This window comes from Protopterus annectens, chromosome 13.part0 (assembly GCF_019279795.1).
Source record: "Protopterus annectens isolate FY-2018-M chromosome 13.part0, PAN1.0, whole genome shotgun sequence".
Taxonomy (NCBI): Eukaryota; Metazoa; Chordata; order Ceratodontiformes; family Protopteridae; genus Protopterus; species Protopterus annectens.
This window is the reverse complement of record NC_056747.1, coordinates 269,061,346-269,079,817: the sequence shown is the minus strand read 5'-3', so window position 1 is coordinate 269,079,817 and position 18,472 is coordinate 269,061,346. Positions and strand designations below refer to the sequence as shown.

General features: G+C 38.0%; 1 protein-coding gene across 1 annotated transcript in view; it reads left to right on the top strand.

Annotated features, from left to right (window-relative positions):
• Positions 1-18,472, top strand: part of LOC122787231 (cAMP-specific 3',5'-cyclic phosphodiesterase 4D-like) — a 1,697,022-nt gene that overhangs the window by 45,984 nt on the left and 1,632,566 nt on the right. The window lies entirely within an intron of this gene.

Here is an 18,472-nt window from a genome sequence, read left to right as displayed (position 1 = left end):
AGAAGGAAATAACATAATTAAAAGTAAATATCCGTGTCTGTTAAGAAGTAGAGAGTAAAAGGTGACCAGCAGGATGTATGTGGAAGAGGGTTTACAGACTGTAAGGCAATTGCTTACAAACTAGGACATTGATGCACTTGTCTTCAGAGTAGTCATTGTGCAGTCTAAAATACAAACAGAAAAGACTGGCTGCCTAGCACTTAATTAAAGCACAAGGGCAGAGGTGGTATAAAGTTTGCAAAAAATAAATGGTGAGTGGACTGAGTGGACTCAGACTGCCTTCTGGATGAGTCTGCTGTGTGTATGTTTTAGCGATGTTTCCAGTGAACCTTGTAACTCCCTTGTGCCCTACTAGAGTGAAAGAAAAAGAGAGAGAGAGAAAGAGAGAGAGGGAAGGAGAAAAAAGATCTGTATCTAGATCTGTTTTTAGGGTTTTCCACTCAGACTTCAGTCACTGCAAGAAAATCAGTCAGGATTTTGGACCTCATGTCCTCAATGATTCTCATGATACCCCTGGCAAGAATCCACATGAGAAAGATTCAGTGGTATTTGAAGTCTCTTTGGTTCCAGCGCCCTTTGTCTTTACAAATTCCAGTGCGGGGTTTGTCAGAAGAGAAATCCCTTGGTGGGGACAACAGATATCATTAAATCCCTTCTCCCTCCATGTTCCAAAGCAGTCAACACAGAAATCTCAAACTTTGCTTGGAGAGCAGTTTCAAGTGGGATAAAACTGCAAGGTGTGTAGAACATGAGGAACAAATGTAGACTCATCAGTATAAAACAGATAAAAAATATAAAATAAAACACTTGATATTTGAGCAAAACAATGAAGGGATAACAGTCAATGTAACAGCGTTCCGTGGCCAAGTAAGCTTCACTCAAGTAAGCTTCACTCAAAGACAAAATACACATTTGCTGTCTGTACTGAGGTCTGAAGAAGCTATTTAGCGAAAGCGCTAACCGACGTCCACTACAATTAAAGTTTTGGCTTTTATTTTTGGGCTACGCTGGATTATTTTGTCTTTGAGTGAAGCTTACTTGAGTGAAGCTTACTTGGCCACGGAACGCTGTTACATTGACTGTTATCCCTTCATTGTTTTGCTCAAATATCAAGTGTTTTATTTTATATTTTTTGCTGGTTTTTTTTGCTTTTTTTTGCTGTTTTTTTGCTGTTTCTTTTTGAGCATTTACTCCGCACGGATTTTTATTCCTTGATTAGTATAAAACAGATGCTTGCCCTGATGAAGGAACTCAACTCTCTGAATCATCTTTGGTCTTCAGGACCTCTTCAAGTTACTACAGACAATACCACAGTCATGTGTTACATCAACAAGCAAGGAGGAACCAGGATATACCCCCTTTGCAGGCTAGCTTGGGATTTAGAGTCACAGCAGAATCTCACTCTATAGGCATTCTACATTCTCATAGAGCATAATTGTGTGGAAGACAAGCTGAGAAGGACAAGGGCAGACGATCACAAGTGGAAACTAGATCAGGGAGTCTTCCAAGATTTGATCCATTTATAGGGAGTTCCTCAAGTAGACCTCTTTGCCTCCTTTCTGAAAAAATCAACTGGCAAGATTTTAGTCCAGGGCTCCATGCATGAAAGCTTGGAAGATAGATGCCTTTTCTTTTTCATTGGACAGAAATGTTCATCAGTGCTTTTCTACCCTTTCCACTAATGTCCTGGGTACTTCTACAGATTCAGAAAGAATCCTCCAAGATCTTTATGGGGACTCCTTTCTGGGCCAGACAACCATGTTTCTCCCTTCTTTTAGAATTGGCCAGGGACAATTGCCACAACCTTCCTCACAGACTGGATCTACTCACACAAGAACAGGGGTGTTTTATATATCCCAACACCAGTCAACTTCATTTGACTGCCTGGATGATAGGATCTTAATTCCTTTTAGGCACTTCTTTACTGAGGGTGTGTAGCAAGTACTAAATGAGGCAAGAAAACCTGCTTTTAGAAAATTATATATTAACAAATAGAGAGGGTTTTCTAGTGGGCACCAACAATATAACCAATTTGGCGAATAGTTGTTCTCTTGTTTTACAATATTTGTGAGTTACTATCATATGGCTTTTCTTACTCCTTTTTAAGGTTCATTTATTGGCCATTTCAGCATGTTTGCTCATGGATCCTCATCTTTCAATACAGTCTCATGTCAAAATGTTTTTGGAAAGGATTTTGCATAAGAGGTCTCCAGGAAAACTGGTGGCCCTTCCTTGGGATCTTAATTTTATGTTATAGAAGCTGACACTTGCTCCGTTTGAACAAGGTAACCTGGCTGACCTGGGGTTCTTAACATGGAAAACAGTTTGTGCTGACTTCTGCAAGAAAGGCATCTGTGTTGCAAGCTCTTATGGTAAGTCATACCTACCTCATTTTCCACAGGGGCAAGGTTTCTTTAAAAACTAATCCTTCTTTGTGCCTAAAGTGGTATCTGAGTTTACTTTAAGCCAAACTATCCATCTCCCTGTTTTCTATCCTGAACTCAAAAATGAGGGAGAAAGGATACTCCTTACCTCAGATGCCCACAGACAACTTGGGTACTTTCTTGACAGAACTAAATATTTCAGACCTTTGGATCAATTTGCTGTTCCTTGTGAAGGTAAGAAGGAACAGGCTGCGTCAAAACATACTATTTCCAAATGGTTGTCTAAGGCTATTACCTTTTCTTATACTCACCACAACAAAACTATTCCAAGCATGGTCAAGGCCCTCTTTACCAGGGCCTTTTCTTCATCTATGGCATTTTGAAAAGGGTTGGATACTAGAGGTCTTCTAGTAGCAGCAATTTTGTCCTCTGTACATACTTTTACAAAGCACTATTAGCTTGATTCCTTCTCTAGGTCTAGATTAGACTTTGTAAGGACCATTCTCCAGAGGCTTCTGGACTCTTTTCCTTCCACCTTTCAAATGTGGTAAGCTAGGGTAATCTGCTTATATAGCTAAGTGTACTACAGCAGTGATCAGTAGAATGAAGATAGTACAGTAAACGTACCATAACTGTAGATATTCAAATGATCACTGCTGCAGAAGCCTCTCCCCCCATCCTCATTGTTTTTTATTATGTTGCTTATGTTAGGGTGCGGTTATTTATTTTTTGTTGTTCCTAGCAATGTCTGTTCAACAACATGTAGTCCAACTCACTTTTACATTTTAACAGCTGTCATCTGTTACACCAGAAAAGAGCCTTTGTCAAGGGACAACTAGTAAGATTGGCAAGGATGGTCTGTCCTTTGGACACATTTTTTATGAAGATGAACAACTGAGGGTTATGTTACTAAACAGGGGATACCTGAATGATTTCCTTGAAAGAATTTTTGTAGAAGTATGACAAAAGGAAAAACGGGGTATATCGACCCCTTTTAGGAGCTGGTTGTTTTGATAATGGGGACACCAGTGTAGGATTTGCTGATGAGAGTACTGACAACAAGTTCAGTAAAGGGCTAATGTTAAAATACAATACTGATTCTAATGCCATTAGAGAGATAATGATAAAAACTGGAAAGGTTTTGAAATATGTGCCATGGAAGAAGACAAACTAGGGAGAGCCCCTATCATCACTATTAAGAAAAACTGGAGTATTAAGAGGTTTTTAGAAAGTGGGGAAAGACCCCTGAATTGGAAATCCAATAACAATGGGATGGTTAAATATGGGGGGTGCTCCCAATGTCCTTATGTCATTGAAGGTAGCAGCATTTTAATATGTGGATTTGGGAAAATAAAATGTCCTTGACATTGTAATTCTGACATGCAGAAGGTTGTTTACATTGCTTTATGCAGGAAATGTTCTTTTTTCTATATAAGAAAAAAGGAGCTTGCATTAAAAGAGGGAATTTACACACATGTAAGAGACATTAAAATACATGACCACAGGAATGCCCTTTGGAGTTACATCCAGAAAAGCGACATGATTTTGTTTTTTTTTTTTGTTTTGTTTTTTGTTATATATATAGTCAATCAGGGGTCAAGGGGGGATCCTGGAAAATTAGATTGGAGTGTAAAAAGTTTGAATGGCAGTTGAAAACACTTGCCACAGGATCCCATGAGCTAAGTGACTCAACTTCTTTAACTTGTTTTTTTTTTAAATGAAGGCTTTAAATTATTGATGTTGTTAATTAACAAGGGTGTTATTGGTGTTCTTAAAAATATGTATATTATTAAACAGATACATGTTTTACACATTTATCAGATATATGTATGCATTGTTTACTTTTTATTTTTTACCTTTTGTATTTGAATTTTAAGTAATTTGGTGTACTAAGGGTGATTGTCAATTACAGTTGGTTAATTGTTGATTAATTATTTTAGTAGGAGTGGAGATTTCTGGTTATACAAGCTTGTAGAAAGTATTACAATTAACTCTGATGAAGTCCTGTCACGTTCACAGGGATGAAAGTCCTTAGTTCATATTGATTTAATAAAAGTCAGATGTTATTAACGTGAGCTCATGTATATTGGTTTCATGTCATTTATCTGCCTGGAAGGAAGTATATATTGAATTTTGTTATATTTTGGAAATTGTGTTGCATCTACACAGGTCAGTGAAAGCCTTTTGTTTTGGAGATTGTCCATTCAGGGCCCGGCTTCCTTCTCCCTTTTGGTAGTAAAGCTCTGAAGGGCTTGGCTCCCAAACTTGTCTTTTAGTCAGCTCAACTCAAGCTGCCTGACAGTTTGGGTGTGTGGAAGGTGCCCTAAAGCTTTAGAAGCTGGACAGCATTTAGCTGTTATGTATGTGGCAGGATATAGCCCATGTAGGTAAGGCTACTGCAGTAGTGATCATTCAAACATATACTGTTATGTAAGTTCACTAACACAACCGTACTTTCTTCATCAAGTGCAGCTGCTACCTCTTCAAAGAATGCCCCACAAAGTCTCTCCAGAGCAATCCCAGAAATGTTCCATATGTAACAGAAGCAGAGTCCCTTCTGTATACTGATGGGTCTAAAATTGTTTGGGACTAATGTAACCCCCTTCTTATGAATCTGTAAAAAAGCACCTTCGCTTATGTTATTTATAAAGAACAGAGAGCCTTTTGAAATGGTGTCCCTACTATTTGCAGTAATTTCTTATTTATGACATTACATCTGCAGGACTGTGTTTTGGTCTACTTTCTCAGTGTATATGGAAGTACAGATGAAATTTGATTACACAAGTGACACCCTTTTTCTTCCCTGCATTTTATTTGTTATCTTTAGACTGCCAGTTGCAGTTAAAAAAAAAAAAAAAAAAACGTTTTTGTTGTTCAACCATTTTCACAGTTTTAGTAAAGTAAGCTGAAACTGATATAAACTTAACTCCTGTAGCAGAAGCCCCATAATCTTACAGGCTGCAACCTTAAAATATGCAGCAGTTGTTTACTCATACTTTTATATTTGAATTCCTTTTCTTCATTTGGTACTGAAAACACAATGTGATATCCTCTCCCAAATGTTATTGCAATAAATATATGTCTACCCCCCCTTAAGAGGAACATCCTTTGTATATTTAGGCCCTCTCAGTTTGGCCAACTTCCAGGGACCTGACTCACTATTTGAATTAGGTTTCTTAGCAGTTCAAAGAATCCAGCTAATATTTTTCTTTTTTTAAGCATTCTCTTTGGCATCAGATAATAATGAGACGTCTGCTATTCACTGAGTTGGTGCCCCTACAAAACCACTGATTTCCCTTACGTGTCTTTCTTTTAATATCCACTGTAAACAAATGCTTCTGCACCAGGAGCCTCACCATTGTGTATACATTCTTTTTATTTTGCTTGAAATCTCATGGCATAACTGCTGTAGTACTCTATATATAAATAATAAATCTGAATTATAGATCCATATTTGTTTATTTTGCTTTATAGAGGGAGTGTGTTTCACTTGGAAAACTCATGTCAGCATGTTTACTTTCAGCTTCACATCTCATACAGTGGAAAAAAGTTTTGAGATAAAATGTCAGAAATGTCCTTCTATGACCATGCAACAAAGCCAATTTTTCTATATGATTTTTTTCTTAATTTCTTTTAACTTCTGGGAAGAAATCCTGCTGTTGATAACATGTCCCAGTAAGACTAATACAGTAGCCAAGTAACTCCATTGTGTTATGTGCCATCACTGTCTCTGCACTGAAACACTGATGAATCTCTTGCTTCAATGCAGCATTCCTGTTTCTCAGTTTTACAAGAAGACACCGCTGACCTCATTCTTTGTTCTGTAGGAAAGCAGAAGAAAGATATAAAATTGATATGTTTCATTTCTGACTTCCCTCACTGCTGTGAGGGGCATTGCATTAGTTCTCATTTCCCAGTAAGGAGGATACTTATGGCTATTTGAGAGTTCTTCAGTCTTATATGTTTTTGTTTATATTAGTCAAGGTGATAGTATAATGCATAAAATAACATAATGGGGTGCCTCACTCTTTTCCCTGACTACAGGGCTATCATATTAAGGTCTAGAGTTTTGCTGGCACTTAGCATTCAAGATCAAGGAAATGCACCAGTGACAGAGTGATAGTCATGTTACAAAGGGGGCGAAAAAAATTAAACAAAAAGCAATATAATAACATAAGAAAGAAAAATTCTTAATTTCTAGAGCAGATTAGAAACAACTGCTTAATGAGCAGGATATTATAGGGTCTATGTTAGATCACCGAACGCTTAAAAAAGTGAACGGTGATTGAGCGACCTTATGTAAGCGAAAGCTTAAAATATCGAAGCAACAGAAACCCAAATTTTTTCCTAGGGAAAGAATTTGGTTGTCTATGTCTGTTGCTTCGGTATTTTCAGTGCTGTGGTGGAAAGTTACAGGTCAGATTCAGGTAAGTGTGCGATTGTGTGGATGTGAGTGTTAGGGCGGGTTAGGTGAGTTAGGGTTAGGGCGAGGGTTAGGTATGTGTGCGATTGTGTGGACGTGTAAGGGTTAGGGCGGGTTAGGTGAGTTAGGGTTAGGGAGCGGGTGATGTGAGTGTGTGATAGTGATGGACCTTAGGGTTAGGATTTGGGTTAAGGTAAGTGGATAGTTAGTGGTGTGTGTATAGTTTAGTGTAGGGTTAGGTGTCAGATTTTAGGTGTATGTGTGTGGATTGCTGTTTGTTTGGTGTGCTTGTGTTGTGTGTATGTGTTTTGGAACAGCAAATTTTTTTCCCTAGGAAAAAATCGCTGTTTTGACAGTTCGAGATTGTAAGCTTTCATTTACATAGGGTCGATTAATCACCGTTCACTTTTTTAAGCATTCGGTGATCTAATATGGACCCATATTATATACCTCTCAACTGTCCAGGTTTTTGCAAAATGTCCAGATTTTTGCCTCATATTTTTATTCTGCTCCTCATAAAAGTTGTTGTTTTCTGGCAAGTCACAGAGAACTGAAGTCACCAAATAATGATAGACATTTCAGTTGTAGACTTCATATCCTTCATAAAATGCATGAGGATGCAACACCTATTATTCTAGCATCTTTTTTAAGTGTACAAGAGTAATATGTAAAATTTGTCCCTTTTTTGAGCCTTTGCCCCCCCCCCCCCCCCCCCCACACACACACACACACATATACTATTTTTGGCTTTCGCCAGATTTCTTGAGTTAAGAGTTTGAGAGGTATGAGGATATATTTAATTTGAAGTATAAATCTCCAGCTCTCTATTGAAATGTCGGCACTTAAAATGCTGAGTGCTGTCATGGCAGAAAAAAATAAGATTGAAAACACAGGTGAACAGCAAATCTCTCCTTTTAAGAGCAAATCCCCCTGTACTCCTGATGTTGGGTGCAAGCCCTCCGTACTCTCTGAACTTATATATGCTAACTCTGAGATCGCCAAGGGAATATTCTTAGAACTGGACATCTCAGACATAGTATACACAAGTCCATTGTTTTGCTCATTTAGCCTTTGAGTTTTGGGACTTAGTCTAGTGGGTTCCAGCATTTTAAATGGTTCCCATTAATCTCCTACTGAACATTCCATTGCAGTGTAAGATGGCAGTGAAGCCCCAGTATCTCTGAGCAACTGATGAACAGGCCTGCTGTTTGAGATGGTACCAGCACCAGCAACAAATTTTACAATGTCATTGTAAGGCATCTAAAATTCACAGATGAATTAAACCATACTGTGGTAATGAGATGAATCTGCTACCTGTACGTCTAGAGAGGCAAGGTGTACCTGGAAAATGGTATACATCAATCTCAAAAACAAGTAATAGAAGTCTACTACCCTTTAACCAGCTCAATACTAAAACTGCGTAGTTTATGAAATGGGTGGTTAGTTATCTTTCATTTCCTCCCTCTGAGGTGGTTCAAAGATTGACATCCTTCACACCACAGACTAGTATTTACTACCTCCAGGGCTGCCCCTAAATATATAGGAAGAATTATTCTTTTTGGATGTGCAAGTATAAAACAGAATATTTTAAGTAGGCATCATAGTGTATTGTTAAAAAATTCATTAACAGTGCTGCATCTTGGAATCAATACATAAGCAGTTTTGTACAAAAGTAGAACTATTATCTAATTATTCATACCATTTATAAATTTGCATGTAATAATTTCAGTTATGAAAAACTGATCAGTGCATACCACTTCATTATTAGTTCATTTCTGAATTATTGTACTACTCATATTTGCTCACAATGAGTTTATTGTAAATGAATATTGTACCCTTAAGTGATATTTATACCAAATTATGGGAAAAAAGGTCCAGCTGAGTCCTGGTACCATTATAGACATAGTCAGTTCTTTGGCGTTGTTGTAACCCCTGTCATAGGTAGGAATTTTATTTTTTCCCTTATAATCTGACTTAAATGTGGCACTTCTTTAATTTTCACTAGTACTGACACTATGTGTCTTTTATTTCTGTGAAGTCTTAAAATAACAAAGGCACACACAGAGGACTCCTTCAATTTTCCTTATACGTTTTGCTTTGTGTTGTTTGTTTTACTTTTTTGAAAGCTAAAATAACATCTGACATTTATACTTTGCATTAATGTATGACACTGTATAATTTTTCTGAGGAGCTTTTCATTTGTTTCTTTGTTTACTTAATGTCATCATTTACTGGTACTCTTTGCCTCTTTTGGCCCAGGTCACTGTTAAAAATGGTCTGGTGACCAATTCACTTACCCAGTTATCAATTTAAAATAAATAAAGGCACATAGAACCCCCTCAATTAATCTTTAACAGAAATGTTTGATTATTTCACATTATAATGAAGATTGTTTAAATGTGCTAAGACATTTCAACACAAAGTCAGGTCACTGATATGAGGTTTATGTAAAATATTTTGAATCTGATATTGACTTCAGATTTTGCTGGAAGTACACAATTAAGTGTCATAGGTTTATAGTTTATAGGTAAGTTCTAGACTAGTTGCCCTCATAAGTTATTTTAAGCCTAGCCAGTTTACCTTTTGGTACTTTAAATAACCTATCACATTTGATGGTAGATGGGTATCCTGTGGTTGATAATTATATATTACACCTAGTGAGAATGACTTGGATCACACTGTAAAATATCTGAGGGTACCTCTGTGTGGGATAAAGAATTTAGAAGCTGCCTCTGTCCATTAGTAGTACGGGGCAGTCCTGAGATAAATGTTGTATTACCCATCCATAGATCGAAGTTCAGCTTGAATATGGACAGGGATGAGCTTTGCTTTATTTGAATGCAGGAGCCTGTTTCAGAGCAGTGGTTTCCACTAGAAGATGTACTTGTCCCTCCAGACCATTCTGTTGATGTTGCAGAAGAGGTTTAGATCCCTGGATTGAGGATTTCTGATGCTATCTGACTTGCTGATGTGCAGTAAATCCAAAAGTATTGGATCAGAGAATGCCTTTTATGCTAGACTCAGGTAACGTCTTAGCAGTCTGTAGGATACCAAGTATAGTGACAAGGCTGGTCCACATAGTAAGGTATCTCTGTGGATTTTATTTTTATTTTATTTATTTTACATTTGTTAACCGGGGGTGTCTGACTGAGCCGAAAAGGCCTTTTTTCAGCAGAGGCCTGGGGAGAAAAGCTCCACAAAGAAAAATTACAGACACATTTAGTTATTTAGACATGATCAGTATACACACAAATTACAAGAGACATGTTTTTACAGTGGTATGCAGCACATAAACAGTTACAGTGGAGAGAACAAACAAAAAAATATTAATTTTAAAAGTAAAGGTAATTAACAGATTTGTGGTGTACAGCTGAAATGTGGAATGGATGTTCCATTTGTTGCCTGAGTTAGACAGGTACAGGCCAAAAGAGGCATTAAACTCAATTGGGCTAATGAGGGCTGAGTAAAGCGTGACAATGACATCTCTAGATATAGTCACAACCCCTTTGTTTCTGAGTTGCACAATACAGGACTTTTTGTTATGACAGTGGATTCATTTTGGTTGAAAGGTCACTGATCACATAAGGTACCAAATCCTAAACAGCCAGGTCAGCTCTTAGGAATGTATTTTCAATGTGGTAGTTCAGCAGGGAAGGCAACTTCTGAAAGGATGCAATAATGCATTTGTTGGCATTTTGTTTCAGTCCATGATTCTGAAACCAGTTATTTATTTGGGACAAACCTTCCCACAGGACTGCTAAGTCATTTTGGTATTCAGTAACTGCTCCTAGCTTGCAGTCATCTGCAAATTAAGTCAGCCAAGCCCTTTGGCATTGGCTTTTACTTCAGAGAAGTAGATGATAAATAGAAAAGGTCCCGCCCAAATCCTTGAGAACCCCAATGGTGACTTATCTCTTTGTGAAGATTACTTCCTCTACTTTAATCTCCTGCATCCTATCTGTGAGCCATTTGGCAATCCAGCAGGTCATGCAGAAGATTATTCACAGTTTATTTAGCTTTTCTACTATGCCTGAGTGGAGGATTGTGCCAAAAGCCTTGGCCAGGTCAGGTATGTAGTATGTACTGTTTTACCTTCATCTATTACTTTAGTAACCTTTTCATAGAAGTCCACAAGGTTGAGTAAACATCACCTGCACTTGATAAATACAAATGGAGATGACTCCAGTGTTTGGAGGTTCCCTGTCTCCTTACTGGTTAGTTCCATGCCATGGCTTGCATAAGAGGCTGGTCAGACTTATTGGTCTGTAATTGTCTAAGCCTGTGGAAGGTCCTTCTTTATGCAGAAGAGTGACTGTAGCTGTTCTCCATTCAGTTGGTACAAAACCTGTGTGGAGACTGAGGTTAGGTTGAACAGTGTTTTTTTTTTTTTTTTTGGGGGGGGGGGTAATCATGCTTCATGCTATTTAAGATGCATTCATGGATATTGTCAGGCCCCATTAATGTAGTATTTTTAGATTTTGACAGCACTTTCAGGACTTGGTTTTGTGTGATAACTGGAGAAGAGTTGGTTTCTGGTATATCTTGTGGGATAGACAGAAGGGAGAGAGGTTAAAGTTTGAGCTGAATTTGTTGACCAGTAGGTTAACTATATTTACAGCCTCAGTGAAGATATACATCAGTGCATTGCTGCATTGTTCTTCTGAGATTAAGAAAATAATTTTAAAAAGCCTTGAGATTGTCTATGATTTGGGTGGCTATTCTATCCTCAGACTTGACTTTGGTATAGTTTATTAAGCTACTGAGTTTGATTATTTCAATGACAAGTCTTCTATCATTTTGAGAATTACTCTTCTAAGTTTTGGTCAAAATTCTCTTCCTTTTATTGTAAAACACGTTGAACTTATGGTTCTACCAAGGAGGTTTGTTTCAGGGATTTGCCCTGCACTTGTTCCTATGGCATACAGCTGCATCATTTCAGCAGTTTACATGCTGGTATAGTGTGGTAATGTAAGTTTCCATATGTTCAGTTGAGTTAACTGTATTTGTTGGAAAAAAGTACTTTCCTGGAAGGGGTTCTGGTTTCAATTTTATTTCAAGGGAGACTGTTTTATGGTCAGACCTATCAATGGTACATGTGGCCACCATATTAATGACAAGATTCAAGATGATGTTCCCCAGTGGGCACTCTGGCTAATTGTTCCAGGGCATTTTTATTGACAAAGTCCTGGAATTTCTGTGCTTGTGCACAAGTGATGATGTAGGTTTCCCAGTCTATAGTTAGATAGTTTAAATCACCAAGAAAATAGTATTGGGTTTAATACTAAGTGATTTCAGTTCTAACAAATAAGCATTGTGGCTTTCTTGGGTCATACAAGGAGGTCTATAGCTTGCTAATATATGGTACAGGACCTTTCTTTTGGTTATTTGGATATGATGAAGCTGTAGAGCATCATCCTGCAATAGTCTTGATGTGAGTCTCTTCTGGATGAAGTCACATCCACTTTTTTTTCCTGCAGTAAGTGGTTTAAACATGTAGAAGGCATTATATAGCCCTGTGCAGCCAAAATCGTATCAGCCATTTTAAACAATGTTTCAGTCACTACACAGACCTGTACATCCTCCAAGGTGAGGAGGGATTGTAGGGAGTGGAGTTTCTTCTTTAGGCTCCTTCATACTTTACTTTGCTTGCTTTGTTATGTTGGTAGGTTTATCAGGTTGGCATTGTCTAAAAAAGGGCACTATGTAGGTATACATTGTCTTTGCCAGTAATTGAAACCCTAGGGGAGAGATGCAGGCCACCCCTAACGAAGCAGCATGGCCTGTTGATCATATCCTCCCAAGCTGGCAAATATTAGACCCCCTTCAAATGTTACCAAACCTTAGCCAGTTATTGAAGTCAGTTATTATTTACTCATTTTGTGGCATCATCCTTGGAGAAGGTAAACAGCTAATTGCTAGGTTCATATCTACCTGGGACACATAGTTTGACAGCTCCATCATGTCTCGTCTCTTATAGTCCTAGGAGGTACATCTCAAGTCACTGATGACCACTTGTAGTATGACAGAGTCATACCAGTACTTGTTTAAAGACACGAGTGTGTGTATGATTTGAAGATCCTGGCACCAGACAAGCAATTATCCATCATGTTTCCCTGCTCAGTCTAGTAAGCCATATACCTGTATGTCTTACAGTGGAGTCACCTATAAGTAGAATGTTAATGTTGGCTGGGTAGATGCCTGCCTTATGGGCTTGGCATCTGGGACTTTTGGATTCCTTGTGCTATGTGAAGTGGCAGTCTTAACTTTCTGAGTGTGCTTTGTGCCAGTGTTACATTTTGGAGGTCGATGAGGTTTGGGCAAGTTAAGCTTCAGAACCTCAGCATATGATGGATTATGTATATTGTGATGGCTTTGGTGAGGTGCGATGTGTGGTTTACTGATGATGATTTTGGTGTCTGAGTTTACTGTTTGTGATTTTTGCCTTCAGGGACATTAGATATGTACATCTCTCACACCATGTATTATGCTGGTTGAGATGATCATCTGACAGCCTGAGACAATTCTTACACTGTCTTAAGGTACCCATGTCAATTGGGTTGCTGTAGAATTATGGAGAAGTGCTGCTCCATAGTTTTGACAGGAATGACTCAAGGGAGATAGGGGTCACTGTAATGGAGACTTGTCAACTTGCCAAAGGTCATTCAGGGAGCATTGTATATGTAAATCCCCTTGGATTTATATATACAGCTTCCAAGGTTGCACAACAGTGGAGAAAGAGGCATAGTCCACTGCTAGTGAAGTTAGCTTCAGTGAACAGCATTTGAAAATGTTACATTTGCTGAAGCTAACTTCACTGATCTGACACATTACAGCTATAACTGCTTGGAGTTTGGGTTGTTTAGGATGCTGTTTGTGTGGACTTACTAGTAAGAATTGTGGAAATGCCTAGTCATTTTGTGTGAGGTGTACTGTAGCTCAAGGTGTGTTTATTTGTGCTTGGCACAGACTATTTCAGCTCGAGACCAGAATTTCTAAGGTTATATATATTTTGCAGATTTCTTGTAAGGAAAAAAAGCTCTGGTGCAGACAACCGATTATAAAGGGAATCCAATGGCAGTGGTGAGCTGAGTGCAGCTCAGTTCAGCTTTTTTTCTTCCTCACAGTTCAGGGCTTTCTGTGCTTCTCAGAATCTTGACTAAGAGACCCTGTGTGGGCACAGCTGTTTGTTGATTATAGCAGACCAGCTAGAGAGGGATCCAATCAAATAAAGCCACTAGTGAAGCTCTGTGACTTTGGAACCAGTAGCAAGTCACAGTTCTCTTAGTCCTATGACTCTGTTGCAGGTCATTGAGCCCAGATTGGCTAGAATTTCGGAAGCTTTAGCTTTTACAGTGGGGTCAGGGAAAACTGTAAATGATGTATAAATAGTGGGGAAAGTAGTATTTCATATATCACTTGGGGCTAGAAAGGCTTTTAAGAATGCAGCAGCCACAAGATTATGGGAAAACAGAAAGGCAATGGAATGTAACTTTAAGCAGAATAGTAAGCAAAACTGGATTATAAATAGCAGTAAAAGCACAAAACCTGCAGCACAGATTACAGTACTGCCACTATTACAATCCAAATTACAGTCTTAGGCACTAGACCAGGCAGAGTTTTACCAGTAAGACCACTTATGAAAAAATGTTTGATTAACAACAGCATTAATGAAAGGTCTCAAAGTTTCATTTAAAAGATATCTCAAGTCAAGACTTCTCTTCATAAAGGGGTGTCATCATTTTGGGATTAATACACTGAAAACAGGCATGAGCAGCTAAAATTGTGTTTGATAACTTGGGAATTATGTTAGGCATACTAACACATTACTTCACAAAGTTTTATTTTTGCATAGTATTTAAGTTACTTAAAATTCATTTTTCATTTTTCACTTCAGACTTATAGTACAAGCATCAGAAATTAAAAACAACGGTTTCATTTAATTTGCATTATAATTCAGAAACCTTTTACTTGTGAACAAACACAGTGCCAATTTTTGAATGAATGTGGTGAAAACCAGATGGGAGCAGATGATGGGAAAGATGTTATCTTTCTATAAAAATGATTGATTGACAGTATAGCGGCAAAGTAGAAGTTATCAAAAAACATTCAGAGTGAACTACAGAAAGTTTGCATCACTGAATTTAGTTGTTCTGGGTGTGCAGTTTATTTAAAGCATGTGTTCTGACTTCACTTCCTAATATTGTAAGAACTACTAAAAAGTTCAGGCCAAGATCATTTGCTTTGCACATACCCTCATTTAAGGTTTAGGTGACAAAAATCATTAACTTGTTAGACATTTACATAAAGGAAACATGGATGAGGGATTGAAGTAAACTACTACTGTATAAAGCACAGAGTAGATATGAATGGAATTGTAGTAGGAAAAGCAATTTTAAAGTAAAGTAGAAAGAAATGAACTCTGGAATAGGACACCAGAATGCAAGCAGACTGAGGTTATCAGGAGCTGCTAAAGGGGGAGAAGCAGTGGTGAAGAAAGGTACAATGCTGTTAGGAAGGCTAAGATTAATGGCTGTAACAAAAGTAAAAGGCAGGGAAGTTATCAGTAACTGAGAGAAGGAGATCCTATGCACAAGTACTTAAATGAATCCAGAAGTAATGGCAGGAAATTGTATAGAAGGGCAAAGATGAAGCAGATAAGGTGAGAGTAGAAATTATACTTGCACTACAGGATTCCACTATGTGATACTTGAGTGGAAAAGAGGAGGAAGAGTTTAGTTTGGGTGGAATATTTGCATGATCCCACGCTAGACAGTGCAAACTGATTTCTTTTAAAACATTCAGAAAGTAGCTAGATGATATACATGTGATTGTACCTGTGTGAGGGGCAAAGAGATGGCACAACAGAGAACAGTAACAGTAGGGAGCTTTTTAGGGGTTGCACAAAAGATGATAATGCATTAGTCTTTCTTCTCTGTCGAACTGTGATGCCATATCTTAGTTTTATAATATAACAAAGACTGAAAACAGTAAAGCAGCATGTTCTCAAACTAAATGTAAGAAATAAAGAAATAAAAACAACTAAAATCACCTAAGCACTTACTGATTAAACTCTTCTGGTGATGTTAGTTATTATTTTTATAATATATACATTTTGCAAGGAAACAGAGAATTATGGGACTCACTGTTTGAAGCGCTGATGCTATGATCAGAATCGGAAATGAATTAGTAGCCGGAGAAAGTTGGTAATTTTCTGCTGCATGTAAGCCTGCACAAGAGGAGAATTCTCAGACTTAGAAAAATGTATTTGAAGAGAAATTGCAGATGGGGTATAGCATCACTTGCAATAGTGCAACAGGAGTATGTTTTTGGAAGGGGTGAAATTTCAGAAGTGAGGGACCAGGAAGCAGTGAATGAAAGAAACTCAAGCAGAAGTGATAGTTTAAACAAGATGTTTTCCAGTGCCAGATTCTTACATGAATATAAGTCAGTGGTATTCTGTGCTAGTGTGCCACAGAGTTGGAATGAACTGACTTACTGTAAGACAGATACACTGTGTAGGATAAGAAGACCCTTATGCAGTAGAAGAGGTGATGACAGTTGCACCATTCACAAGAAAGTAATGGGTGTATCATATAGAAGAGATGAGTGTACCACCAATGCAGTTATGTTGTACAGGAGATATGAACAGAAGATGTAACATCTTGTTGACTACAGGCACATCTATTTTGTGTGCAAAAAGATGCATCCATAGAGCATGGTCAGATTAAAGTTGATTAGCTGATGCGACCCGTATGAGACATGGTTAAAGGATTCTGACATGAATGGAAGGTAAGCATTTTTCTGAATCAATGAATTCAAAGGAAGGGCCTACAGACTTGCAAATATTTTTTAATTAGTCCTTCCTGGTCAATGTCCAGTCTCTTAGGAGACTCAGGAAATAAAACAGAAGTATGGCTTGAGAACTGAATTGAAGATAGAAAGGTATGAAGAAGCAGGTAAACAGAAGAAGAGATAGTACTTAGTGAAATGGGTTTGATCATTAATTGACTGTAGCAGCAGACGTTACAAGAAGGCAACATTTCCATACTTACAATATAGGGATTTATTTATTTTATGTGTTAAGACTCTTTAGGAGATTGTTTTGTTTGTGTATATAAAAACAAGATGGAGGAGTATAACTGGCAGGTAAAAAATAGTCGTGTAGGTGTCTTTTATTTGTACTACTAGTTCTTTCCTGAAGTTTGAGCAGTTGGTAAGTTGCCAGAAGTATGCTGGGAGGTGATTCCAATTAGGGGAGGCAATTTTACTGAAACACTTTTCACATATGCCACAGCCAAAATGAGAACAGTTTAGAGTTAGGCTGTTGTTGTTGACCTGGCTTCTGAGAGGCTAAGGGAAAGATTTTATTTGGAGTTTACTTCTTAGGGATGGGCAGAAGAAACTTTTTAGTATTTTAAAAGTAAGGGTGGATAGAGGAAGTGTAGAATGGGCTGTGATTGGAAGATAGTTTGCCTTTTGCAGGATGAGTCATTGATGTTCCAGTTGCGATGTAAGACAAATGGCTCTGCGTATGTTATCAATTGCTGTTTGTGTTTTAAAAGTGTTATATGCAGAGTTTAGGGTAATAATTGGCAGGGCATAATCTAGCCTTTGGATGAATACGTTCTTTACAAGTGCTTTTCTGGCTTCTTTGGTGAGGTTATTTGAAATGGAGCAGGAGCATTTCAGTTGGGTAGTAATTTTTGCAAGCACATTGTTAACATGTTTTCTGAAAGTCAGTGTTTTATTAGTTCTCGGGCCAAGGTTCGTGTACTGTTTGACCATGCTTTTTTTTTGTTTGTGTACGCAGGGTAGTGATCAACAGATAGAAGCAGTTTTAAGTTTCTGCTTAGAATCAATGAGCATTGTGGCAGTTTGTTTTGGTAAGTCCAGTAAGGATAGCTGTAAAGGCCTTTTGAAGGATAGATTGGACTGAGGAGTTGGATGGTCCAGGTCTGTACAGGATGAGATCATCTGTATAAAGTGTTTTCACCTGAAGGGATAGAAACGGAAAGGTGATTGATAAAGAGAATGTGAGAGGCCCAAGGAGGGACTCCAGCAGATAAGTAACCACTGTCAGTTTGTTGAGCACAGACTTGGACTCTAATGGTTCTGTTAGTGAGATAATTCCTAAATCTGAGTATAATGTTATATCCAAAGCCTAAATTACTTAATTTTTATAGAAAAAGGGAATGGTCTACTCTTTGAGAAGTTCTACATAGAACAATGAAGACTGTTCCTACTGTTTTACCAGAGCTCCACAGAGTTAGGCAACCAGCCACTGCTCTGCTGTATTTATCTGTGCAATCCAAAGAATCTGTTGCATTCTGTTAACTATAAGTACAATTTTATACTGTATGCTATACTTTTAAGCTGTATTTTTGCTATAGTGCTGATTTTTAAACACTGTTCTTGCTGATTTGTTGCATGTTTTGCCTGTTGTAGCATAGACTAGATTCAGACCTGCTAAATTTGGTTCTGATTGTTAAACTGAGCACTAAACCAGGCTGTCTTTTGTTGGAGAGGGCCACCTGCACCTTGTGGCAAGAGAGTGCAGTTAGGACTCATCTAATTGAAGGTTTCTGGCACAGGGCTCTATTTTGAGCTTTTTTATTGGTTAAATTGTTTAATTCAGTTTGCTCACTGTTGCTACATAAGCCCGCAT